Source organism: Vidua macroura, chromosome 6 (assembly GCF_024509145.1).
Source record: "Vidua macroura isolate BioBank_ID:100142 chromosome 6, ASM2450914v1, whole genome shotgun sequence".
Taxonomy (NCBI): Eukaryota; Metazoa; Chordata; class Aves; order Passeriformes; family Viduidae; genus Vidua; species Vidua macroura.
The window spans coordinates 19,950,870-19,978,059 of NC_071576.1; positions in this window are offsets into that span (position 1 = coordinate 19,950,870).

Sequence of the window (27,190 nt, forward strand, 5' to 3'; positions counted from 1 at the left end):
GACTTCAAGAACTTCTGTTATGTGGAGTAATTGCTGTACATTTTTGATACTTCACAGAAAGAAGGGTTATCTTCTGAATGCATTTTGACAGCATATTCTGGTCATTTCATATGAAAAAAAATGTAACGGCAATGCCACTCATAAATATAAATAAAAAATATATTGGAGATGTAGGAAATGTACCTGTACTAAATACACATATAGATACACTTTCTATGCTACATATTCACTCTGTGCTACAGACAGTCTTTGACAGTCTAGGGAACTTGAAAACCTGTTTCAACAAATCCATGCATGGCTCTGCAGTTATCACATTATTTAAAAAAAACATTGCCGCAGTCTTGTGTTATTTTTAGACATTTACAGATATCCCCAGTAACAACAGGGAAGAAAATGTTAAGAAAATATGGAAAGGTTTATATAAACACTAAATAATTATTAAAGTAAAAAAAAAGACAATTATTTTTACCAATTTCCACTTTTTAGTTGCTATATTTGAGAATTTTAGTATGTATTTAGTATGTATTTAGTATGTATTTTAGTATGTAGCTGAAGTGTATTCTCAATATATTTTGTTTAACAGATGAGCTCTTCAGTCAGACTAATGCTTTCACACATATATCCCCATGCTTCATAAAAGCATCCCCAGCATTAGGTGAGTTTTAAAGACACAGACTATAGTTTGGAAGTCACAACAAACTAAATTTTGCACATTTCAGCCATTAACAAGAGAGTCCTTCATTATCCAGAGACCAAATGTGCCTGCTGATGCATCTTCTTGAACAGATTTCTCTTCCTAAAATGTGTTTCATACAGCACAAGGCTTTCTGACTTACAAGGTAGGTATTAAATTTGTTATGGATGTCTATTTTCTGCCTGTTTTAGTTGAAAAGTATTGACTTTTCCTTTATCCACACCATCTTGCTCCAAATGTCAGACACCTCTGAAGCATAAAGAAGCAAGTTGTAGCTTTCCCAAATTCATTTAAATGTAGGTTTTAGAAAATAGCCTTCAACAACACAGCCAGGACCTGCCCTGCCACAGCTCTTACTTTCTCTCTCTTTGCTAGAAAAGTCTCTTATTCCCCCTCTTGTGATTGAACACCAGATTTATTTTGAACAGTAAACCCATTACAACGTCTTAGATTAAAACAGAAAAGCAGCAAATACAGCAAAATTTAGTAACAATCTAATTCACACTCCTTAACCAGCTGCTTCACTTCTATTGATTGCTTCTTTCAAAAGAAAGCTTTCTACTCCTCAGACTTTTAATGAGTTTCTTACACACTTTTAGGGACTTCCTATTTTGATTCCCATTCAAAGAATGTTTCCTTCAAGATGCTACAAGTTTTTTTCTGAAATCGTGGCTATTCAACCATGTGAGAGCAAAGTGCATGTTGCTTTCCCTGTTGGAGGGGGAAGACTGGATGAGTTTCTTTAGAAGTTTGTTTCTCTTCACACAGCTGGACATGTCTTCCTTCAGTAAACTCAGGCTTTAAAACAGTCTGTTCTTAGATCTCCATTTTATACCCAGCAGTAGCTCTTTTCAAAATATAAACTGCTATCCAGCCTGACGAGAAAGCTCTATCCTTAATATAAAAGCTTCTGGTATAACAACATCTAAATTCACCAGCAATTAGTCACAATGTTTTTGGAAACATCTTCAAAATTTTCTAGAAAGAGTTAAATGCTACCAGCATACATTAGTTTCTGTGTAGCTGTTACTTGCATGTTTACCCAGCAGGTCTTAAAAAGAAAGCTATACTGTGGGTTTAAATTAATGTTAAAACTCTATTCCATTTTTTGGGTTTTTTGGTTTTCCTCCTTGGACTATGTTCTGGACTACCCACTTACTATTTAGTTGCCTATGATGTTGATCTTTCCAGTTTCATAACTTTCGCAAGCAGACCTCAACAAATAATCTACAATAACTCATATTTATTTCATGACTGGAGAACAGCTGGCTAATCAAAACAAAAGATAATCCCTCTAAAGTATTATTAAAAGTATATTTATAAAGCAAGTCTTTATACAGAGTTGTGAATTATAATTATAATAGTCTACTCTGCTCTTGGACCTAACAATGTTCACTTGGCATTATTCTGTACATTTTTTCATAGAATAACTTTTACCAAAGTTGGTGGTCCCTGTAAGTTTTCCAAAAAAAAGGGGTATTTCCATTGTATACTGATATCCAAAAGCTGCAATTTACCTCTTTGGCTTAAGCCTCTAACCATGAATACTGCTAAGCTGAGGATTTTTCTGAAAGTGTTTTTGTTTCCATTGCCTGGTAGTGTTCTTCCTAACAATTGGCGCCTGCAGTGGCTCTCCAGCTTTTTTTAAGCTTGTTTCCCTTAAGAGCTGCACCATAATCCGATACTGAATTGTTCAAAATGGCCAAAATTGATTTTTTTTCTGAGTCAGAGTAAGCCCTTTGCTTTATATACACACCTTTCTGCCTGACATTTACCCATACTTTTTCAGTCCTGCTGACACACACAGCATGACATGTTGACTTTCTGGGATCTCATTTATGAGTTCTTTTAAATAATCATCCACTGGATGGTTCAAGTCTTCCTTATGATTCATGAACATCGCATCACTTGTCAAGGTATTGACAATGATCTTGCATTTCTATGAAAGAGTGCTAAGTGATTGTAAGCAGGGTGAAATGGGCTATGAAAATGTTTTTATAACCAGCTGGTAACTGCCTTTGGCATCCTTCAAAGGCAGGCAAACCATTTCATCACATCTACAACTGTACAATGAACCCAGGTAATTACTGGGAGGGAGAACTGTAAAAGCATTTACTGGAGTCAATGGTAATCCTAAAAAAAAAAAAAAAAAAGAAAAAAAAAAAAACTTATTCTTTGGCCACATTTACCACATGAAGAATTTTGGAACAATTTCATAGTCTGGCATTTTGTGGAGCTCACTGACTAAATTTTATGATTTCGTTCATCTGCCATTCTGACTATGCAAGTGAAAGGAGATGCCACTTATTTTAGTATTATGTTAATGTTGTCAATTCTCAAAATAACAGAGGCAAGGAAAGGTGTCATCAAAGTTTTGGAATGTCCAACATAATAAGCCCCGCTTTTGCTTAGAGAAAAGAATTGAATATTAAAAAAAAAAACAAAAACAAAAATTAAAATAGACAAAAAAAAAAAGCAAACCCAAACCAAAACACAAACAAAGTGACCAACAAAACAAACCACAAAAAACAAACAAAGAGAAAAGATGTCATAACCGGTTTGAATTTGTAGCACAAAAGAATATTACTCCTTTTTGCAGCTAGTACATAGCCAGGCACTAAGGGTTGTGATAGCCAACCCTTTTTTAGACAAATGCCCAACCTCCCACTCCAAGCCATGCTCTTCTTTTTGTGCTCCTAGCTGGGTTCTACTGGCACATTCCCATCTTTTGAGATAACTGGCCTTCTTCTCTGTCTTGTAATAAAGAAAAGCATTATCCCACATCTCTTAAAAGTTCTGACTCTGGTTTACAGTAAGAGGAGAAACAACCATGGAAAAATTAATAATTCAAATTCTATGAATATCCTGTTCATTTAATCATCTAGAAAGTACTTGCTCTCAGTTCATCACTCTGAAATTCATAAAATATCTCGCCTCTTTTGTCTACAATACACAGTAGCCACTGAAAAGCTGGAGATGAATGCCAGTCTGTTATTCCTGCTTTGAGGAGGATGTACTGTGATGCTCCAAGAACATTAAGCTGTAAATACCTGTGAAGATAGATGCCTGGGTCATGCACTGAAAAATATTACGCCGTCTTCTTAACAACATAAATTTCCAGTCCCTCCTTTTTACAGAGTCTTTATATACTAAAAGGCCTATTCCCTGTGTAAGTCAAATATTTCATTTCAACACATTCAAGGTATTACACTTTTTCTCCCCAGTACATAGATGTCAACCCTACAGCACCTCAGATTCTTTCCAAGCACACTGATATAAGCTCCACAGTACCTCAGACTGGGTAAAGAACTGCCAGTCCATGAAGATCTTCATAAAGTCCAAAATGTGTTGCCTGTCTTCTGCAAACAATTAAGTCATGAAGAAAATTCCTTTCCACTGAAATGCATCATAGAATCCATTCCCATGAGCTACCAGTGCTCATAAAGCTTCCTTTCACAGGTATGACTGCTCGCTCCATAAGAAAAATGACAACTTTAAATGTGGTAATCAGACACTTAAACTCCCTGTGTAACCTAAATAAACTACAGCCAGGGATGTTTAAAGCAGTTTTCGTTGCTTTTTGAAACAAATGGCACTGAACTCTGCACATGCAGTTACAGCTCTGCAGTTTTTTGTGTCTGGAATGACTTTTGAGATTACTTTACTCCAAACTTTTTCACATCTGGACCTTGATAACTAAGGTTATCATGAACCTAGCTGAAATCTGGGGTATAAAAAGATTCCCCTTTTACAGAATCACTGTAGCTTTTGATCTGAGTATGTTTTCTAAATGAAGCTGTAGTGCTGATTGCTATAATTTTTTTCTGTCTAGCTACTCCACTGTCTCCTGCAGCTGTTTTGCTGCTGCTATTTCTGCATTCATTGCAACCCCAACAGAAAGAAACAGGACAGAACAGAAAGTACATGTCACTAAAAGCATTATTTGGATCCCTCTGTTTTTGTGGATGAACATGTTAGAGGGGACGCGATTTACATCTATGAAACTTCAACTACAAACAGAGGCAATTTCAGATTGAGTTGAATTCCTTTATTCTTTTAAAGATACTTACTGATCCAGTTGAAGAAATCCATGACAGAAAAATTCCCTTTCATTTATTTTCAATGAAAAGGTCAGTCAAAATATCGCAAACTATCATTGTAGAAAATAACCTTGCAATTACTCATTATGTCTAGTCTTCAGAAGGCAGTTGGGTCAGTACATGCCTCACACTGATAAATTCATAGAATATAGAATGATAGGATATGCTGAGTTGGAAGGGATCCATCAGGATCATCAAGTCTGACTTCTTGCCCCGTGCAGGTCACTCCAAGAGTTACACCATGTGCTGACAGCATTATCCAAATACTTCTGGAACTCAGATAGGCTTGGTACTTTGACCACTTCCCAGCCTGTTGTAGTGCCCAACCATCCCATTCCACTTTTTCCTGATATCAAATCTAAACCTCACCTGACTCATGCCATGTCCTTAAGTCCTGTCATTGGTCACAACCTTGAAGAGACTGGTATCTGCCTCTCCACTTCCCCTCATGAGGATGATGAAAACTGCAGTGAGGTCTCTTCTCAGTCTTCCCTTCTCCAGGCTGAACAAACCAAATTACCTCAGCCATTTCTCATAAGGCTTTCCTTTCAGACCATTCAACATCCTCACACCCTCTTTTGGTTTCTCCCTAATAGCTTTATATCTCTGTTATATTGTGGCACCCAAAACTGCCCTCAGGACTCAAGGTGAGGCTGCCCCAGTGCAGAGCAGAGCAGGACAATCCCCTCCCTTGCCCAGCTGGTGATGCTGTGCCTGCTGCACCCCAGGACAGGGTTGGCCCTCCTGGCAGCCAGGGCACTCCTGACTCATGTTTGATTTGCCGTTGATCTGGACCTGCAGGTCCCTTTCTGCAGGGCTGCTCTCTGGCCTCTCATTCCCCAGTCTGTGTTCACAGCCAGGGTTGCCCCATCCCAGGTGCAGAATCTGGCACTTTCTCTTGTTGAACTCCATATGGTGGGTGATTGGTCTCTCTAATTTGCCAAGTCCTTCTGAATAGATCCCACATCTTGCCCAGTTCTCCCCTTCATCAGCATCCATTGCAGGGCCACTCCTCACTTTCAGCCTCACCAAGTTTTATGTCATGAGGAGACAGATCTGCCCTGGGGAGAAGACCTCTCTCCATTTTTAGGATCTTCAGCAGGCTGTCTGCCATTATTAGCAACCAGGAAGACACTGTTTTTCAGAGGGATTTTCAGATCATTCCCTCGTCAGCTTCCCCCAGGACATGTTAAGCTAACATGCCATCTTCAGAGCCTTTCCTACTGTGTTGAGGTTTTGGCCAACAAATGCCCCTTAGCTTTTCTCACCCTTGCAGACAAGCTCCAAATCTTGAGTTTGTTTTTTTTTTCCTAGGAAAGTTGCCTCCTGAGGCCTTCGCCAACAGTATTTGCTCTGTTTAAAAGGTGAATTATGTCAGTTTGAAGCTTCTAGACTTGCTGGTGTTTAACACATCTAGTTATTTACCTGCCTGAAGTTAGTAATTCACTTAGAATCATCTTCCTTGTTTCCTCTCCTTTACCCATCCTTGGGATATCTTTTGCACAAAGCACAAGCTGCATAGTCTACCTTGCAGAGGCTTTACTATTATGAATAACGTTGAATGGCCCTGATAATTTCTTCTTTTTTCTTCAAATTCTTATCAGGGCATGTCTCAACAAATATTAGAGCAAATATCATGCTGTATATAACCTTTTATTTTGCAGTAGCTGCTAAGCTGGGAGTCCTGGGAATCTTATCCTCAGCCTGGAAATAAATGCTTAGAAACTGAAAAATTTAACACACACATGCAAAAAAAGAAAAAAAAGAAAAAAAAAAATCTACTTCTTATCAAGTTCTGAAGTATCTTAGAAAACAAAAGCCTGAAATCAAGTACATCTAAAATATGGTTACTTCAGTTCTTGTGTATATTTGTCCATGAAATTTCAAATATTTCCCATTCTGAGGTCTCATTTTATTTCTTTACAGCTTTTCAGCACCTTGGGAGGAGTCTGGTTTTGAAAGAACTATTATTATTACACTTTTATTACATATCTAAAATAGATTTCGATTTGCAAGCAGTAAGATGTACAATATGGTTAGAGGGGGTTTTTTAATATGTATTGATTAAATCATTTAGAGCTAGCAGAGAGGAATTTAGAGAAAACAAACACAAAGAATGCAGCACCAGCAGACAGGCTACAGACATGCAACCTCCATCACAGATTCTCCTGCAGGATTTTAGAAATTTTTCTTTTTACACTGCTCTTAGTCACAGATGGTCCCTGGAATTCCAGGGGAAAAAATGGTGTATTTTGGTTAATGAGCAAATAAATATTAGTTTGGAGTCCTATATGACAAATCCTATTAATAGCACTGACACATCAAAGGGGCAGGCAGATTTTTCTGGAGGAAAGAATTACAAAGTATAAATTATAACACTGCTGAAGGCAATCTTGCCTTGCCTCAGAATTTCTTAAGGATTTCAATAATCCACTGTTAGAGAGAAAAGCCTTAATGCAAGAAAGAAGCACTGATTAGTGAAGGTAGGTATGTAAAATTTTTTGTGGCTGAACACATATAAATGTACAAGTAGTTGCAATCAGCACTCAAGCTTTGCAGAAACTCATTTGCAGGATTTTCAGATAGAAGACAATGAATAAATTTAAAGGTTGAGTTTTCCTCTCAGAGTATTCTGCAGCAGGAAGGATGCTTTAAACCAAGGCGCATAGCAGTGTAAAAATGTGAAAAGTCCCAGAAACATTCAGTGAATGGATGGTGAAGATGACCACCATCCCCCATCACCTCTGCAAGTATGTTATACTGTGAAACTCACAGCTTTTTTTCCTTCTTTTTACTAGCAAACACATTTCACAAAATGTACAAATCTATATTTCTGTGTTACTCTGAAATGCAGAATAATAATTTACACTTTCTTTCTTCCAGACAGGGACTAGAAATGTGAGGATTTTAAAAAGAGAACAGATACTTACAAAATCACAAGTTGGCAGAATCATTGGTAGAAGAAAAAGCCTTCAGCTTCAGCTGTACTCTCAACATATTTGTGGCAGAAGTAGCAATAGGTGACTCTAGTAAAATGAGGCGAACCCCGGATCGAGGAAAAAATGATGATGCCTGGCTCCAGATCAGAAGGCTGAAGGATAGCTTAATTAAAACTATACTATATTACATTAATCTACTATTTAAAGAGATACTATATTATTCTACATACTTACTTCTTACTTACCTAACTCAAATTTGTAACTCTCTGCTGACAGTTTGAGACACAGCTGGAGCCGATTGGTCATTGCACCCAAACAACCTTCACCAAAATCCAATCAAGCATGACTTCAGGTAAACAATCTCCATACCAAATTCCACATAGGGTAAACAAAGGAGCAGAGATAAAGATTATTTTCTCTTCTTCTCTCTGTGGTTCTCCAAGAAATCCTGAGAGACAGAATTATGTTCCTGTGAGAATGTGAATGCCATGGGTGACCACTTCCAGAAAATTAATAATTAATATTAGGAAGAAGTTGGTGGGAAGGGACCTCAAGAGTTCTTCAGTCCAGGCTTCTGATCAAAGCAAGGTTAACACTGAAATTAGACCAAGTTGCTTAGTTGGTGTCTGAAAACAATGTGCTTGCTTCCCTTTTCAGTTGTGAGAAGGCTTTAATTTGGGATGGCTTCTAAAAACTTGAACTAAAACTGACATTATTAGGCATGGGAGTCAAATCCATGCAGATTCACACTGGGTGCAGTTTAAATGCTACTTGGCTATCTAGAATGTGACTTTTTAAACTTAATTTGATGTACCTGATGCATATACAGATAGAAACCAATTACAACCGGACAAATATATGATTTTAGCTTATTTTATCTCAGAAGTTAAGTTTCATTATAACTAATATATTTGTTTCTTTAGCACCTCTAGCTTTTCCTTCAATTAAATGCTTTTTTGATAAGTCATTTATAATCTCTGTTATGAGGTATTCGTCCCTCATACTGTGTTAAGAGTTCATCAATCAGTTCAACAACATTAATTAAAAATCATAGTATAAGAATTCATATTCTTCTATGACTTTTAAGGAAGCATGATTTCAGGTTTTTTTAAACTAAACAAATAGCCTGTCACAAAGAGTAATATCCCAGTGCTCTGGGATAAAATAACACTAAGAGCAATTTCCAGGTTTAGTTCAGCATAGGAAAATCACAGGTTTTGTTCCACGTTTTCTTGGTGAAATGCAAGTCATGCAATTAAAAATCTGTTGGCCCCGGGCATCTGTCCCACAAGCATTAGAACATAACTAAATATGAATATGGTGTGTATGGCAAGGCTTTTCTGAAAATATTTCATAGCTATGAAAAGCAAACATTCTACAGCTTTTGAAGTACTTGAAATTACTTTTGTTACCTGTTCCAGGTGCAATGAAGCTTTTTTATCAACCTTTAGCAAACATGGCATTGTTGGGTCCACTCAATCTCTAATAGAACTGCTACCACTACAAACATTATCTTCACTCCACAGGTAGGCCATGTGCAAAGACATTGCAATTTGCTTAACAAAGCTGCTAAACCGAGACTTGAAACCAGATGTCCAAAGTCAGAGCTGTTGTCTGACTTCTTTTCATGCTGTCATAATAGGTTTTATAGTTTCACTGCCACACTAAACCTCACGTGTGCCATTGACATCTGACATGCCAACTATTTCACTTCGCCTGATAATCAAGATGCACCCAAGGAACAACTAGGTCCATGCATTTGTCACTAGCACGTGCTTTTTGGTCCATCTGTATGGCTCGCTCCATCTAACTTCACTGAGAAAAATTTCTCCATCTTTCCACCCTTTCCCCTGCTTTTGGATAGCAAAACAACTACTGGAGGTAATCTGATAGTAGATGATGAATGCAGGGAAGTGCAACCTGTCTCACAAAGATCTGTAGCTAATAATTCCACTCATGTTTTTCCCTTTCTTTGACCAATCAGTTTAAAATCCATTAGTTTGACCCATACCATTTCTGAGAACAGTCTCGGCACATATTAAAGAGCCAGCCATCCTCAACCAAAAAGAGGGAGTCTGCTCAATACCCAGTCACAGTCTCCATAGTGACCAAAGCACAGGATTATCTTACTATACCATCAGCACAACGAGTGTTCATAGGGTCCAAACACCATCATATTGTCCTATTTACCCTGTCACTGTAAGTTTTAATTTAAGCCTTACAGAAACTTCACCAGTAGAAGGCATTTAGCATAAACTACAAATATTCACGATGTTATCTGAAAACTTCAAGTCCAAACATTGCATTTCTTTCCATGGCATGTGAGGGTTCCAGACCTTAAGACAGCAGGTGGAATAAGTGGGGCAGCATTTCCATGACTTTGCAATCATTGGTGAGCCTTCTCCAGTATCTCCTCCACCAGATCATATTTGAGACAAAGGTCTTCCTCTCATGTGGAATTAACAAACAGTAATGCAGTTAGTTTTCCTGAGACACGTCACTTGTTAGCAGAAAGCTTAAGTGAAACAATGGTTTGCAAGCTCCTGTGAGGATACATGAGTATCCTGCACAGTTCTCATCTTGTGCCTTATAACTGTCAGTTAAAGCACGTAAGTTGCTCCTGAAAAAAAAGATGCAGTTGGATAGTTCAGCTGGGTGAGCTGCTCATTCAAACCCACATCAAGAGGAGACATATTCATCCCAAGGACTCACAAAGGTCACAGATCTCATGCTGATTCCCATCAGTCTCTCCATTTCATTTTTCTAGTTAGTAACACTACTGCTGCAAAAGGGTGAATGAATCAGTCTGTGGTTCATGTCTCCTCCTCCTCATGTCTCTCTTCATCCGGTAAAGAGGGGGGATAGCTGCAGGGACTCCTGCTTTCTGGGTCTACATGAACATGATCAAGTCATGAACTGCAAGGAGAAATCAGCTCAGAATTGACTCCTCTCAGCTCTTGTTAGATTTTTTCCTGGGATACATAACAACCCAAGGGAAGAAAAGGGAAGAAGGGAAGAAAAGGGAAGAAAATTGACTTGGAATGAAAGATGGCATAAGAATCTCTGTTTCAGTGCCTTGGAAAGGCTGGGGAGAGAATGGCTCTCATCACATCCTGCTTTGTCTTTACTCAGATGTAGCTACCTCTCATTTCCCATGAAAAATACCCTTCAGCAGTAGCTGAAGGGCTTTATAACAAGCTTGTTGCAAAGCACAGCTAGCCCTGTATCCCTTGCTTCCAGTCAAAGATCCTAACTAAATCTTGCACCTGATTTCCTTCCCCACTGAGAGTGTTGTGAATCTGACATGCTGCCATACACTTGAAACATCATTATGGAGCTCATCTCCCAACCTTGCTTCTCTCTCTCCTCCCCCAGACATTTTTTGAACTGATCTGTTGTCAAGTGTCTTGTCTTATATTTGTCTTGCCTTATCTTAGGGCAAGTAACACGTCTCTCTCCATGCTTCTAAAATGTGTGTGATTTGATCCCACTCTATAAATGTTTTAGAATAACAATAGTACCAAAGGATGCTTGCACATCTCAGCTGTCAGGGAATCAAAGAAGAACATTTTCCACTCTAAATATTAACTGTTAGAGTCTTCTATTTGTATCATAATTGAAAACCATTATCATAATTGGCTAGCAAAGCCACCAAAGGCACAGGCCTAAAATGGAAATGAATGAAGCAGCTATGGAAATGACATCTTAACAAGTATAATGAAATTCAAACCCCTACTGTAAGTATAGTGTATAATCCATTACATGGAGATTAGATGAGATATAAATACCTGAAGGATATAAGATGATTGATTTGATATGTCATCTGGTTTTGCAACCATAAAATGTCAAACAACAGGTATCTGAACACTGCAAATCACCTAACTACAGCTTTTTCATGGCTTTTTCATGGAGAGTGAGAAAGGAATTTGACAACTTGTACTGTCAGGCAAGGCCTTATTCCATTCTGGGTGCAGCATTTTAGCTGAGTTTTGGTCTCCTCCTTTTAACCCAGAAAGTCCTGTCAGGGCCTGAATAAATTTTGTATTAATTCCCTGGATCTGAAACTCATTGGATGAAGGTTCAATTCCCAGTCTACCCATAGTGTTAACCTCTTTATAATTCAGTTGCTTGCTCATGAGATGTAGCAATAAAGCTGTCCTTTACCATTTATAGTTGGAGGAAACATTGGTAATCTTCATGATATGCTGAAATACTGTATCAATTCTGGGTACTGTCATATTTGGACTGCTAAGAAACCTCAAAGGCATAGAAAAAGGAACAATCAAGACTGTCTTGAAGAGCATGGGAGCTAGGGAAGGGTTGGTTCCTGGAAGAGGTTGCTACTCCCAAGGTACTCAGCTGAAAAAGCCAGGGTTTTAGTAGACTTTTTAGAATCTCTAGAAATTCCCTGTTTCTCATTGATTTTTAAGTGAAAACAATGAGAATTGACAAATCTTCTAAATCCCTCCCTACTGAGCTAGGGAGAAATCTTAATCCACATGTGAGTTATTCTGGTGGAAATTACCTATCCTGATGTTTTTATCATTGCTATTTTTGTTGTGGTGGTCCAGAACCTCATAAACACATATTAACCATAGAGGCAGCTCAACACAAAGATAGGACAGTCATCTGAGAATTCTAAGGCTGGAAAAAATCAGAGATTGCTTATCTTCCTTTACAAAGCTCATTCACTAGAATCCATGCAACAGAGCAGGAACCCCAATGTTTAGACACTAGTCAGATATTCCTGATTTCACCCAAACCATCAAGAAGTTCCAACAGTGGGTAGTTTTAAGGGCATTTTGCAGCAAAGCATGTTTCAATTACAGATACTTAATGGTCATAATTGAAGGACACACCATGATCAGTGTAGCAAAATTAAAGGGACAACAAGAAGGATGATGCTCCTACTATGTATTTTCTCTAGACAGCTTTTAGCCTGAACCACTCATGCTGGTGGTTTCTGTAACACATACACCAACACTGCACTTTAAGTGCAGGCAGGCATTGAGCATAGCTGGGGAAAAAAAAAGTCTCAACCTTAGCACAGGCTCAAGTACACACATGGTTTCTTTACAGAGGGCACATTTTCAGTTTAACCATGGAATATTCTATCTTACCAGATTTTGGCAAATTTCTGTCTGGTCTGGGTTTTGTAACACACCAGTCAAAGGCTCCTGATTAGAAGGATCTATTTCATGAGCACAGCAAAAGACTGGAGGACAGCTAGGATAATTCACGGAACTTGGATAGCCGTGTACTATCCTTCAGGTACATACACATTGGGAGTACTTAGCTAAAAGTAATCTCATAATTTGCAATAATCATTAATGGTAAAACCTGAAATCCACAGTCTTACCTCCTTATTCAGTAGTAACTAAACCCTTTGATCTCCAAGACTGTGTCCTCTACTCGTAACACCCTTACTAGCAGATTTATAGCCATAAAGTAATTACAAGAATGAATTAATTATTTGGAAGGTAAACTTGCACCAAATTACACAGATTGCTTTAAAGACACTTACAGAGAAGAAGATGATGATTTTCTTGAAGTCCTTCTAACTTTATTCCAGACCCTGGCTGTTGTGAAATATCCTTCCCCAATAACTGGAGAAGTGCTTAACATTATAGGAAGGAGCAGTCTACTAAAGTGTGGTCTACTTTTATGCTGTTCATTTCAGGCTGTCCCCACTTAAGCCATGTGCACTTTATGCAGATTTCATTAATGTCAAAGCCATTACATTTGTTCAGCAGCTAATGGAAAATATTAAGTGTACTGGAATAAATAAGGCTAAGTAGAAGAGGCCTTAATATTGGCTTTCAGTAAGCTCTCTTGTCAAGCTGTCACTTTTTGCATGTTATTGTCTATACATATTCTAGAGAACAAGCTGCAGGAAGGCTGGAATAGGAAGATACCAGGACACCACTCCAGGGTAGCTACAGGTAACTCCTAGCTAGCTGTGTCAGCAGTTGCAAATGGTTATTTTTAATCTCTCAGTGTGCTACGTGTAACTCTTAAATAGCTTGAAGGCAACTAGCCTGAAAATTGCCACAGGTTGGAAGGCCCTTTTTGTATTCAATAGATTAAGGAGAGATTGGAAAATTTGGGTTTCTATCCTTGGCTCTATCAACAGGTTATGCTGTGTGATCCCTTAATGGATTTTATTTTCACCACTATTACCCACATCACCACATCCTTTCTTCTGCCTTCTCTAGTTAGATTGTTGCTACGCAAGTCAGATACTACACCCTCTGCATACTTGAAAGCTTCCTGGTGTAGTGGGGATCCTTTCTGGATAGACAGTCAAGTATCAAAAGGCATGAAATAAGAATATTTCTGATTCTCTGAGTTTGTTAGGTATAATCTGATTGAGTGCCATGCACCAGCTTCAGTCTCAGTAGAGCTACTTGCCAGTTCCATTCCTGGCTGCTCCAAAATTTGCTTTGCTGCTATATTATCTTCCTACCTAATTAGGATAATCTCAAGGAAGTGAGGCATTGGGAGGAATGAAGACTTCAGAAAATATAATTGCCTTCAGGAGAAAAAGATTCCCTTGTGAATTCAACTTTGTCTGCCTGGTTTAAATGTCATAGCATTTTATTCTCATCCCCCTCACCCTAGTTCCCAGCTTTCAAGTTCTGCAAACTGTTTGAATGAGCAGCACATGCTGACACACAATGATGTTTGAGTCATTCACATGAATGTTTTTCTACCATTGCTCTGTATGATACTTCTAAGGTATCAGATTAAAACAGTGGGCTGGCCCACTTAACACCCCAACTAACTGCCTGACAGAAAAGACCACAGAAGGTGGCATGTCCCCTTAGAATTTCAGTCTTTTGCCTCTGACTTTAACAGATTATGAAAATAATTAAAACCCAACTGTTTTGTTTCGCTGGGGGATTTTTTGTCATCCAGCACTCAGATCAGTGATGTAGCTGCTTGGAATACTTACAGATTTATCCCTGAATTTCTACAATTAAGCAAATATAGTTCATTACCAGAAATTGTCTGGGCCATTGAGGTCCATTTTGCTCGCAGATTGGTGTCTACATCAATTCAATATTACCATGACCAGCCTCTCAGTCCCCTGAGATGACCATTTCTGCAAAACTTTACAGGCTGGACTGTGCCACTTTTCAATTATGTGTCCATGACAGAGGGAATTAATACTGCTTTTAAATGTTTTGACAACATATTAACAGATGTTATGTAAGATCTTTCTCCAAGCAGTCCCAACCACAAAATTTTTCTTCAGTGTCAGCTGTTTAGTACTAGTGTTACCCACCCTATTTTTCATTTTCTTTGACTCAGCCATAACAGACTTCTCAACTCCTACTCCAGTTTTATTTAATCTCATCTGAGCATGGGGAGAAAGTCAGAAACTTATACAGACAAGTATACAAAAATTCTCATCATTAGCTTTCTTAATGGGACTAATACTTTCCTTCTTCTTGTGGAAATGCATTGATCAATCCCTCAATTTAGCCGAACCTGATATTTAAGCATGAGTTTACTTCAATATGTTTCCTTTGTTTCTGGTCACATATTTATCTTAAGGATATTCCAATTAAAAATGTTATTCCAATATATTCTTATAGATGTTGTTTCACCAGTAAACTCTTTCCACTTTTCTCATAATAATTTGTCTAATTTGGTAATTATCTACATCCAACATATTGATTCTTCATCAATTCAAATTCTATTGCCATCATAAAACAAACAAACAACAAAAACAAACAAACACCACCAAAACCATAATGTAGAGTAGAACAGCATGAGACATTTGATCCCATTTCCAACTTCCCACATGTATTTAATTATGTTCTTAGATAATATTTTTACTTATAGTCTATATCTATTGCTTATATTGCATTCTCCCACTTTTTAATTGTTTGGGGGTTTTTTTCCTGGTGTTTGACTTGAAACACAGACTACAAGTCTCCAGTACTTATTACTACAGTCTTCCAACTGAAACATTTCATGCTCTTGAGTTCAGGTTTTAACTCAGAAGAGTATTTTCAACTGCCATTTCTTCATCCTTTCTAATCTTTGTCTGTACCCCTAAGATCAACAACACCATCACTATTATTACTGAAAACCTGCAGCAAAGTATTCTGTCTGTTTTGAGGAGTATCTAAATTATTATCTCAGTCTCATCCTAACTGAAGAATCATTCAAGTTTTCTTTTTCTCATTTTCTCTTAATGTTTTAAGAACCTGTTGCTGCCCTGTGCAAGACCTAACTCAGATTGACTTCTCCCATTTCACTCTTTTCCTACACTTACCAGATTGTTTTGTGCTGATGTGTTCTTTATTCCATGTATTTTTAGATATGTTTCATTGGTTTACTTGAACATGCTTCAAATGCACATTTATCTATTTTCTCTTTATTTCTCCTCGTCCTAAACTGTTCTCTGTTCCTTGACAAATAATATCCAAAATTCAGCACTAAAATACAGAATAGTTGTGCTGATGATCATTTTAGGTGACAAAGAGGTCTAAGCCCTCTTTTCCATGCCTGACAATCAGAACCACTATTGCTTACACTACAAAGGGAGATTCTTTAGTCATCTACAAAGATCCCTATTTTGTGTAGAGGAAGAGGTTGCTTAAGACTAGCAGATTGTTTTTTGTATTTCTGCAATTAATGTAGCTCAGTGTTTCCTGTGCAGATCTCAAAGATCTCCTCAATGCAGTTCTTACCGTTCAGGCAGACTTTCTATCTCCCATCTTTGCACATTCAGCTACTTCTCGCTCTATTTTATACTTGTGTTCACCATTTTCTAGAGGCAATCCTGGGCTGTAGCAATGTAGTCAAGTTTGTATATCTATAAACCAGACTCAGATAACGAGTTCTGGGCTTTTTGTGCATTTTTAAATGTTTCTTAACCTTTTTTCCCCCTTAAGTTGCTTAAGCAGTAAGAAAACTCAAGACTAGGATCTGTCATCTTTTTAATTATCTACATGAAGAATTTTGTGGATGAGTTACACATGATAATGCCTTAAGACTGTTGGAGGGCTAATTCCTTTTTTTTTTGCACTAAGGCTGGTCAGTACAACCTTTACAGATACTACTTTTTCTTCTCACAAATTTCTCTTTCAAAGTGGGTATTAATAGAAATTTTAACCTGTAGGAGATAGTCCAGATAATGAAGATATGTAGTTAATTATGGTGAATGTCCAGCCACTGTGCTTAGGGTAATGCAGTGGGATTTGGTGGTTACTCTGCCTTAAGGAACATTTTATTTTCCATTTAATTTTTAATATTACTTTCAAATCCCCTTCAAAGTTGTTTCTAATAATCTGAAAACTTTTAACTGCAACTGCATACTTTACCTCTTGGCATTAGACTACAGATATACATCTCCAAGTGCTAACCCTCTCAACAGCGTTAGAAACTTACACCAGGCTGAGTGCCTTCATTCATCATTGTAAGCCTGTGAATGACAAGCAGTATATCCTTGGTGGTAGCAGCTGAGAACAATAATTTCTATTAAGTATAAAACCAATATCCGTTTCTGACAACCTTTGGAACCATCAAATGCAATTCAGAGTTACTCTTGTTGAGAAATGCATTTAGGGCAGGTAGCTCTATTTTGTGTTTTGGTGAAGTCTTCGGTCTCACTGTAGCTCTCTGAAACACACAGTTCTACAGATTCACAAGCATTTCTAAAGTTCAAACAGAGAGTGTAGGTAATTTGTCCATATTTTTCTTTTTTATGTATGCACCCTCTTAACAACAGACTCTGTAACACCTTGCCAAAAAAAAGCAATTTGTCAGGGAGAGGTAATTTCTTACTCCAAAATCATCCACAAAAGTCTTTATGTGAGACAGCTGGTCCAGAAGCCACTGCCTGGGGGCCAGGCACCACCCTGCTTCAAGGAGCTGTCTTCACAAGGTAGATGGAGTGGGAGTGCTCATGGCAAGGGCATAAGCTTGATGAATCAGGAATAACCCTGTCTGTTTGCAGTCAGACAGCATCCTGAGCCCAGCAAAGGTAAAGGGCCTTCCCTCTACTTTGTTGTTTGTTAAACAATTTCTCTTCTGTTAGTTTTGTTTGGCAGGTAAAACACTGGCGCTGTCCTGACTCCTGCTCACAGCTAATGTCTCTGATTCTCTGTGTGCAGCCATGTATCTGCCTGACTTGTGAAGTTATTAATCAAAGAATCATAGACACACAGAGTGGTTAGGGCTGGGAGGGACCTTGAAGATCATTTAGTTCCAACCCCTGCAATCTGCAGGTTGTTTCTTTATAAGCAGGTGTTTTAAGTGATAGAAGAGTGAATAAAGCAGCTCCTGTGAGCTCCATACCAGGTAGAATATGCCTGAGCATCAATATGGCCTGGAGGCTGGAACAGCGCCTGAATCTAATCCTGGAAGACATCATCCACTTGGCAGGTTCAATGGCTAAATCCCTTGCTACTTTGGTCAGTTGAGAGGGCAAAACGACCATATTTTAAACCTTATATTAGCTTGTAAAATTACAGAAACACCATCCTTGCGTCCTGCGGGATCCTGTTTCACCGTATAAATAAAGAAAATTTGTTCTTCCCTTCATCATAAACCATGGAGCTGAGCTACAATATTTTAAAACAAAAGAAGTATTCAAAAGGGAAAAAAAAAACCAGTTCTTTCAGGTTTCTCTGATCTAATACTGAACGTCAGCTTCAGAGGAACAAATAATCAAGTGAGGTATATGGAAACTCCTTGGTTTGTAAGCACATATGCAAGGAGAAAAGCATTTGGAAAGCCAAGAATAAACCAAAGTGCTGTATTTTGCAGAGAAATCTTCTGAGACTCCCGAATTCTCTTGTGCTTATATTTTATGGGGTGCGTGTACAAGGCTTCTATCTACCACCCATGTTTCAAAATGTAATAGGAAATAAAATGAAAAAAATCTCATGGATAATTGATATAGAATACGTAGGCGATCTGAAGGGAGAATCAGCACCAGAGATGTGCCAGGGAACATAAAAAAGTAAAGAAAGGAAAAAAAAAGGATGATATTTAAAATGCCAGCCTCCTGTGAGCCCGTCTGCTTCCTATCACTTATTTTGCAGCTCTGGGTTCCCACGGTGGACTGCTGCTGCCATCTACTGCCACGAGCACCACCACAGGCTGAGCTCCTCTCCTGCAACCTGGTCACGGGAATCGGGGCCAGGGAGGATGGCAGGGCATGAAAGATTTTGCATCAATAAAGGAAAAACAGTTTCAAAGGAGAGAAAGCATCACAGCAAAGATTAAAAACACCATTTTCTAGGGAGGGAAACCTACATGGAAAATCTTTTGCTATCAAAATGGAAGGGTAAGCTACATCTGTATCCACACTTCTGTCATATAGTGACCTACATCTATAGTCAAGGTCCGAAATGTTATTAGTTTAAGTGACATCGCTGACAGTCTATGTTCAGCTTCATTAGATGATGAAATGACTGGCACAGCAGGAAAGCTAAGGAAGGACAAACAGCCTGTGGGTAAGGCCAAGTCTCCTAATTCAGTCACCTCTGTTACTCCTGTTCTAGGAACAGAGGGCTTCAGATGCTGGTAATGGAAATCTTATATCTGAACCTAGCTTAAAATTCACATCAACAAAGACTCAGAGAACAGACAAGCCCCCAATTATTGCAGGTATTTCTAAATTAAATCTGGAAGGAAAGCATACTCCACTGTGTACTGAAAGATAGACTATGGAAAGAACAGAAAAAAAAAATGGCAGGGGACCTACAGCATGTCCGTTAGTATCCAGCAAGAGATATGCTGGATTTCATAACCTCTGAATTTCACATAGTCCATTGCAGGTGGCAGCAAAGATCAGACCCAGACTTCCCTGATCTCAGATCATATTTCTTCTCTGTTGGTGTTATATAGCAGTCTTCATTAGCAATACCTATCTACACAGTGCTTGCAGAGATCTGAGAAGTGAAATAAATTAGCCTTTCCCCTCCTCTGTGCAGCTCTTGTGAGACTGTTCTCAGTGTTTAAGTCAACTGAGTTTAGTAGTCTCTAACTTGAATTTATTACATTACCTGAAATGCACAGTGGAATAATTTTAAGTTGATTTAGCTAAGCACAGTGATAAAGTCATGCTTTTAATCCTTATACCATTTGTCTTTGATAGCTACACTACACCATGGGGCTCTTTCTATATGGATTAAAATACAAGCCAGTCTGTATGGCTAGCATGCATTTCTGGTACTATGACTTCAAAAGAATGCAGTATCTATGCATGTCATTATCTTTATTATACACAAAGAAGTACTAAAAGCTAAGTTATAAAAACAAGGGTGCTGTGCCCTAGCAGTGTGACTGAAGCCAAACCACTGTCCACACAGGCACAACATTGAAGTATTCCCAGAAATACACTCTCTCTTCCCTCTTCTCCTCTAGGAGCTGATCTACCAAAACATGCCAACAAGAATGGCCTTTGTAGACCTGCCTTGCTCTACACTACAACAGCCAGATTCTCCATAGAGCAATTCTGTAATGAAATGGGAACTAAAATTCTACAGAAGCCTGCTGGGTAAGAAAGAAGACAAAAAAAACCCACAATGGAAAGCCCTGAGGTTTGTGCTGATATTTTTCTTTAAGGACAGAAGTGTTTCCTTCTAAATCAGTTGGCTGAATATTGTACACTTCATATGGAAGCTGATGTGGGTAGGTGGCCTTCCTTAAGACACTGTCAAAGGCTGATCAAAGAGTAACAATAAATTTGACTGAATATCTGAGGCCCAGCACAGTTTTTTGATAGTTTTCTTTCTTTCTTTCTTTCTTTCTTTCTTTCTTTCTTTCTTTCTTTCTTGAGTCTTTGTCTCTTGCTCAGACTTTGCTTTTCTTTAGATTCCTAATTCAGTGTGTTTCTCGTTCATTTCACAGTGGTCAGATGTTCCCTCCATCCAAAGCTTCTGAAGGACTAAAGGTCACTACAACTCTTTCACTCAGCGTTTCACAGTGTCTCAGGAAGATGTATGGGAAAACATTGTTTTCCAACAGTTCATGTGAGCAAGGAGAGTTTTGACCTTTGCCTGACATAAAGCCTAACTCAAAAGAGCTCCTAACCCAGTGCTCCACTGATGCTTGTTCCCTCACAGAGCCCACAGAACTGAGGAGAGAGGGCTGTCTGGCACTGCAGTCTTCTGGCAATTTATCTCTTGGCCACACTACTGAACCACAGAGACACTGAAGCCAGATCCAATGTCTGCTTGCAGGATGCAGGATAAATCCAGTAAAAGAGTGATACTGTCCCAAAAGCTGTGCAAGGTAAATTGTTAAGATGGGCAAAGTATTATCATCCCCATTTCCAGGTAAGAAAGGAACATAACTTGGGCCTCTGCCTTTCCTTAATGACACTTTTACTGTATGACAAAAACTACACACATGCAATTCCAGGAGACTAATACAGATGCTCAATAATGAACTAAAATATTATGTGGCAATGAGCCAATAATCAAACATTAATTCTGGAGTTGTGTTTTTAGGTTCCACTGTATGTATGTTCAAGATGGTTTATCCCTCTGTACCCCCCTTGTGCCTTTTTGGTTCATCCCAGGTTTTCCCATCAGCACCTGTGTGTCCATCAATCCCAAAAACCCTGACTCATGCCCCTGACCCCTCCCAGGTGACTTGTCCATCCTTCCCCTCTGTCTGGAGGCTCTGCCGGGGTCGCTGGGTGATGGACAATGGCCTGGGGTCCCTCCCCTCCTCCCTGCTCAGTGGATACCCCGGGTGTCCTTCCCTTGGAGAGCCACGCCCATGTCTTCTCCCATTGCCTGATCGGGTTTCCGCCCACCCTATATCAGGGCCTGCTCCAGGCCCAGAGCTCACTCTCTTCTGGGACTTCTTCGAGTGCTGTTGGACTCTGGGGCTCTCCTCGGAGTCACAATAAATCTTGGACCTATCCCCAGAAGAGTGTCACCTCCTTCCTTGCCGGTGGGATCAGCGGTGTCCTCGGAGCCACGCAGGCACTCTCTAAAGCCCAGCTGGGTTCAGCAGGGAGTGCCTCTCGCTGCCCTATCGCCCCATGGAGAGCTAGCTGGGGCTAGCAAAGGATCTGCTCTTGCGAAGCTGGGACGAGACGCGACAATTGATAATCTAACCAATTAAACTTGCCAATAGAATTAGGCAGCTACTTTAAATTATCCCAATCATAATGATGAATATTCATTATTTATATATGTACAATATGTGTTACAGAGAGCGTTTGTAAAATTTCACTAAATGTTCTCCATCACTATGGAAGTATTTATGTAATATTCATTTTCTGCAAGGTTTGAGTTTTTGTCTTGGCTGGCATCTGAGAGCTGAAACAAGTCCTCACCACTGCACAGGGACAAAAAAAAGGGCAACAAAAAAGCCATAACCTATTTTTCTCCTTTTAGAACCTGGCATATACAAATGCAGGAAAAACACGTGATTTGTGTTTACATGATGTACATTGTTACCCCATGCATATCCACTAGACCATCACAGCTTTCCTAAAAAATGAAACAAATCAAGGGCCATCCAACACTAAACCTTAAGATCAAATCAGCAGAGAGGGGGTCTTGCAGGTGTTTTTGGAACTATGAATCACAGGAAAAATTAGGGGAATCAAAACACCTTGGTTTTCCTCTTCACACCATGGTGAAAAAAACATGGACTATAATCAAAACACTCGGGCCATCAATGAAGTTATATTTTTGAGAAGGGATTTTTGTCTGCTATTTTATTTATCAGTTTATATTGTTTTGTCACTGCATTTACATAAAACTGAATGCAATTATAAAAGAATGTGTGAAAAAAGTTGATTAATGGGGATACTGCAGATCTACTTCTGCCTTTCCCCTCATATCCAGTGTTGACTTTTTCAAGCCACTTCTAATATGATTTGGTTTCAGGAATAATGAATTCATGAATTAATATATTCAATAAAGGTCACACTCACTAGTCGTTTGATTTTAAGGTGCACTTTGCTGCCATATTCCAACCACCTACAATGTTTCACAGTTATGCCTTTCTTAAAAATATAGGGGTATTCCCAACACATTAATCCTTACTTAATAATATTACTTCTGTAATAAATAACTTAGTAGAAAATAACTTTTAGTATTTTAGTAGAAAATAACTTTTCTACTATATGATGGGCTCTTCACAGTATCTCATGCTACTGCTGTGTTCAGTGAAGCTCCTGCTGTGTTTCACTCCAAATATGGATGCAAGTCATTGGTAACTACGATGATCCTTTTCCCACATTCTATAAATCAACATTGCTGCCTTTCAGACAGTCAATAAAGACTGCCAAAACTTTGAATGCTGAAAATGAAAGGTGCACAGCATATTCAAACAAATGTCAAAAATAGACATAAAAATGAAATAGTCCACTCCCACCCAATAAACTTGGCAGCTTCCTCAGAGCTGCAGATGCTCATTAGCTCTGTGTGATGACTTTATTTCACTGCAGAAGTGATGGGGCAATAACCAAATTTCTTCTCAGCACCTCTCTGAACTTCATTTTGTTCTAGGCTACATTTGTGAAGGTTATGACCCCATACAGCAGACATTGAGAGGTTGTCTTATTTGATCAATAAAAATTCTGATGAGAGAATACTACCTTAACACACTTGTCCAATTTAACTTGCATTTGATGCAACCCTTCTCAAATGGGACAGCTCATGACAGCTCAGGATCAAATCCATATATCTTTCTCAGAAACAAAATAGCCACGATAGCAAAAATAAGGTCTGAATAAACTATAGTTCCTTCTTTGTACAACCAACTATCTCTGAAACTCTCCAAAAAGTTGATCATAAGCATTAGGATTTATCTTGAAACCATCCATTCTTTAAATGTAGTATTTAAATGTCTATGCTACACTAACACATATTGATGGGAGAAATTCTAATTTCTATCCAAGTGTTGTGTTACAGCTTTGTAGCTGGATGTGATATTCAGGAAGCTGACTGGCTGAAAAAAAACACCAAAACTAGTTTCATCGCAAAACATATCAAAATATATTTCTTTTCCCTTAAGCATGCTCTCCCTCAGATCTTTCTGCTAGCTATGGATAAAAAGCCATCCTGTGCCTGAAGCGCTTCAAGTCAGCTTGTAGCATGATAACTTCTAGCATAGAAAATGCTTGTTGATTATAATATTCACAATCATTCATTTCAGCCTGAGTCTGTGCACTGAAAAATGGGAATAGAGAAAAGGAAGATGGTCCGGTAGCACCAAATCCCTGACCTTTTCTCATTTTCTTAGATAAAAGAAGCAGTCTGGGTGGTAAAGACCAATTCAACCTCATTGGCTTCAGTAGTCATCAGGTGGTGGGGATGAACCTGGTGTTTCAAAGAATATGCAAGACCTTTCTGAGTACATTGATCACTATTATTTTAGGGTCGCATCATGCAGTGCTAGCTCAACTATTTTCATTTCATTTAAAATTATTTTCCTTCCATGTTACTGTACATAATATAAATCTGATATTTTTAATATTTTTCCTCTTCCATGACAGAGCTTCTAATTAGACAACTGCAATTTTATTTAGGTGTAAAAGTCAGCTACACATAAGGAAAACATCAGTATTTTTCACAATGAAGTATATGGCTTTATAGCAAGATCTCTACAGGGCACAGAAACCTATTTAAGTGGTACAGGAGAGAAACCTCACATAAATACCTTATTTACAGAATGCAAATAGGATGGATTTCTTAAGGTGCCTGGCAGAGAAACATGAAAATTGTCAAAATTTTAACCAGCTACTTAAAAGTTCTGGTTTTGACTGACTGTCACCAGCTGCTCCAATGGAAGTTGGCACACACAAGACATTTGCCTCAAACCTAAAGGTTCCTGGTGAAAGCCTGAAATATAAAATTGTCTCAGGCTCTGAGAAGGCTTGCCTAGCATGTCAAAACAGCTCATGCAGTACTGAGTACTTTTGCTCATTGCCCTGCACCTCAGCCCTCACTTCAAACCATGGTTGTTTGGTTTAGACCTTGAGGAAAATGTTTGAGGAATCTCCCACAAAAAAATAAAGTAGTGAAACTGGTGGTACTTCAGAAAACTTCTAATAATTTTATTCCTAAAATCAGTATTCTATTCTCATATATTGAGAAGCTATTGCCTTCAGTGATAACCTGCTATGGTCATTTTCAGGGTGTAATCATTGGTGTCTCTGCTTTGAATTTCTCAGTATATTTCCCTGTAAATATTTAGGTACATTTTTGTATAGAAACATTAGGAAAATTGGTATTTTGGACAAGCAGAAATACGTGCATCAGAGCACTAAAGAGGAGTGCTTTTGCTGGATATGTGTTTTTCCCAAGACACTGTTCAACAGTCTTGCATTCCACACAAGATAGATACAGATCCCTATACCAGCTCTCCACTGGCTCATCCTTTATTTCACACTCAACCAATTTTAATCTCTTTCAATTGCTGCAAATAGTAAGATAGACATTATTTCTAGAAGTTATATTTGGGTGGGTCTCATCTTGGTTCTTTCCAGTGAAAATTAAAGCAATTAAAATTGTGCTGGAGATCTATACTCTTGTGCTCTGATTTCAGACATGAAAGCCCAGAAGAGCAACCTTTTTTTTCTTTCTTTTTACGTGGCTGAAAGTTTATTTGGTTTGAGATCAAAGTTATGCTTTGTTTTTTTGCTAGTGATTCATAGCCAGCTGCACTACCTGCCAATCCAGTTGGCATTTGCTCTTCATCACCTCATCACCACAATAAGCATTCTGCAAAGGACCTTGATCTTCAAGCTGATCTCTGTGAGGCAGCAAGGATTCAGCTCTGTCTGCTGTAGCTGTGTTTGGGCTACAGCAAAAAGAGGAGCAAAAGCTCTATATTAATCAGTACCTATGACTGGAAGAAACTAACAAAAGCTAAATCAGAGAGAAATTTGCTGCTTTATAGTCACTTTTATTATTATTATATTTAAACTTCATCTGTAGTGTTTTGTTCTTTAATGCTAAAAATTTCATAAGAAACCTGCTTTTCTGCAAGTCAAGTAGCAGTAAGGTTTACATAAAAATGAATAGGCAAATTGAAGCAGGTAAAATAGGCCTGGCAGACAATCAAAACGCATTTAAACTAATAATTTATAGCATTAAAATTTGTAACATAACGAAGGTTTAGTTTCTTAATGCATACATGGATGTGCATGTGCACTTGCACAGGTGTATATAATGTGCACACAGACATGCAGAGACACAAAGTTGCAACTAATTTTCCAAACTGTGAGACAAATGCATGGACAGAATCACCTGTCTCTTAACAAAGAGGAACACTTTTGATCTCATGTAAATTCACTCAAGTCAAGAGAATTACACTGGAGAGAGGTTTGACCCAGAATGTCGACAATTTTGAGAAAGTACAGATTTATTTATTATGCAATTATTCACACAGAGGGACTTGCTTTCTCTTTTAAGAGGATGTGTCACGCAGTTTGATGTGTACTGCTCCTTTTTCAGAAACTGCTTTCTCAGTTCAGGCAAAGGCAGAACAAGCAGTGTCAGGGACTTACATATGTGATTTGCCTGTGTTTGCAGTAGGAATTCAAAGTTTGCAAGCCAGCCATACTAAGATACGTTGCATGTCCTAGGACAGTGGAGAAGATGGGATTCCTCCTGCCTGGGTAAATAAAGACTGAGATGAATTTTGATACATCTTCACTGCACCTGTTTCCTGCTCGTTTGTTAGATCTCATTCCTCCCTTTTCCTTCCCTTGACAATATTTCAGTTTGTTTGGCTACCAACAGCACATCTTCCCACTAATGCATATCTAAAGCTCAGTAAAATAGGATCAAGCAGTCCTTTCTGGCACCATACAAATAGTCCAGGCTGTCTTGTGTGCCTTTGAGTTAGAACTGCCTTCCCTCAAAACATATTGGCCATACACATGCTCCATAGTTCTTCCCCCAGATTCCCCTTTCAGCTGTATATGATTTCTCTATGATCCCACAACTTAATTATAATTGGTTTGTGCATTCCTTCCAGTTAAGAGCCAAAGACCAAACAGACACATAGTGAGGATGGGCTGGGTAGAAGAAATGCTTTAGTTTCTTCTTTGGCCCTCATTTTTATATATATATATATATATATATATTCTTCTTATGGCCCTCATATAACACCATGCACATACTGATTTTGACAATTTTACATTCCTACAATCTCAAGTAGCTCTCTGGAACAGATTCACTAGATGTTCCTGTACCTTCTTGTGCCCCAGCTGGCAGCACAGCCAGCTCTAGCAAGTAGTTACTGCAACTCTACAACTGGATTTCCTCTGCTCAAATATAGAATTAATTCTGAAGAAAATCACTATCAGTGCCTCTCTTTATTCTTTCACACTGAGTTTATTACCTTGTTTATATACCTAAATCTGAGCCTGCCCTACTTAATCCTAGACATTCAACCAAATTTGCAAATCATCCTCAGCTGCCCCTGTGTTTAAAGGAAAGAGGTGGGGAGATTCC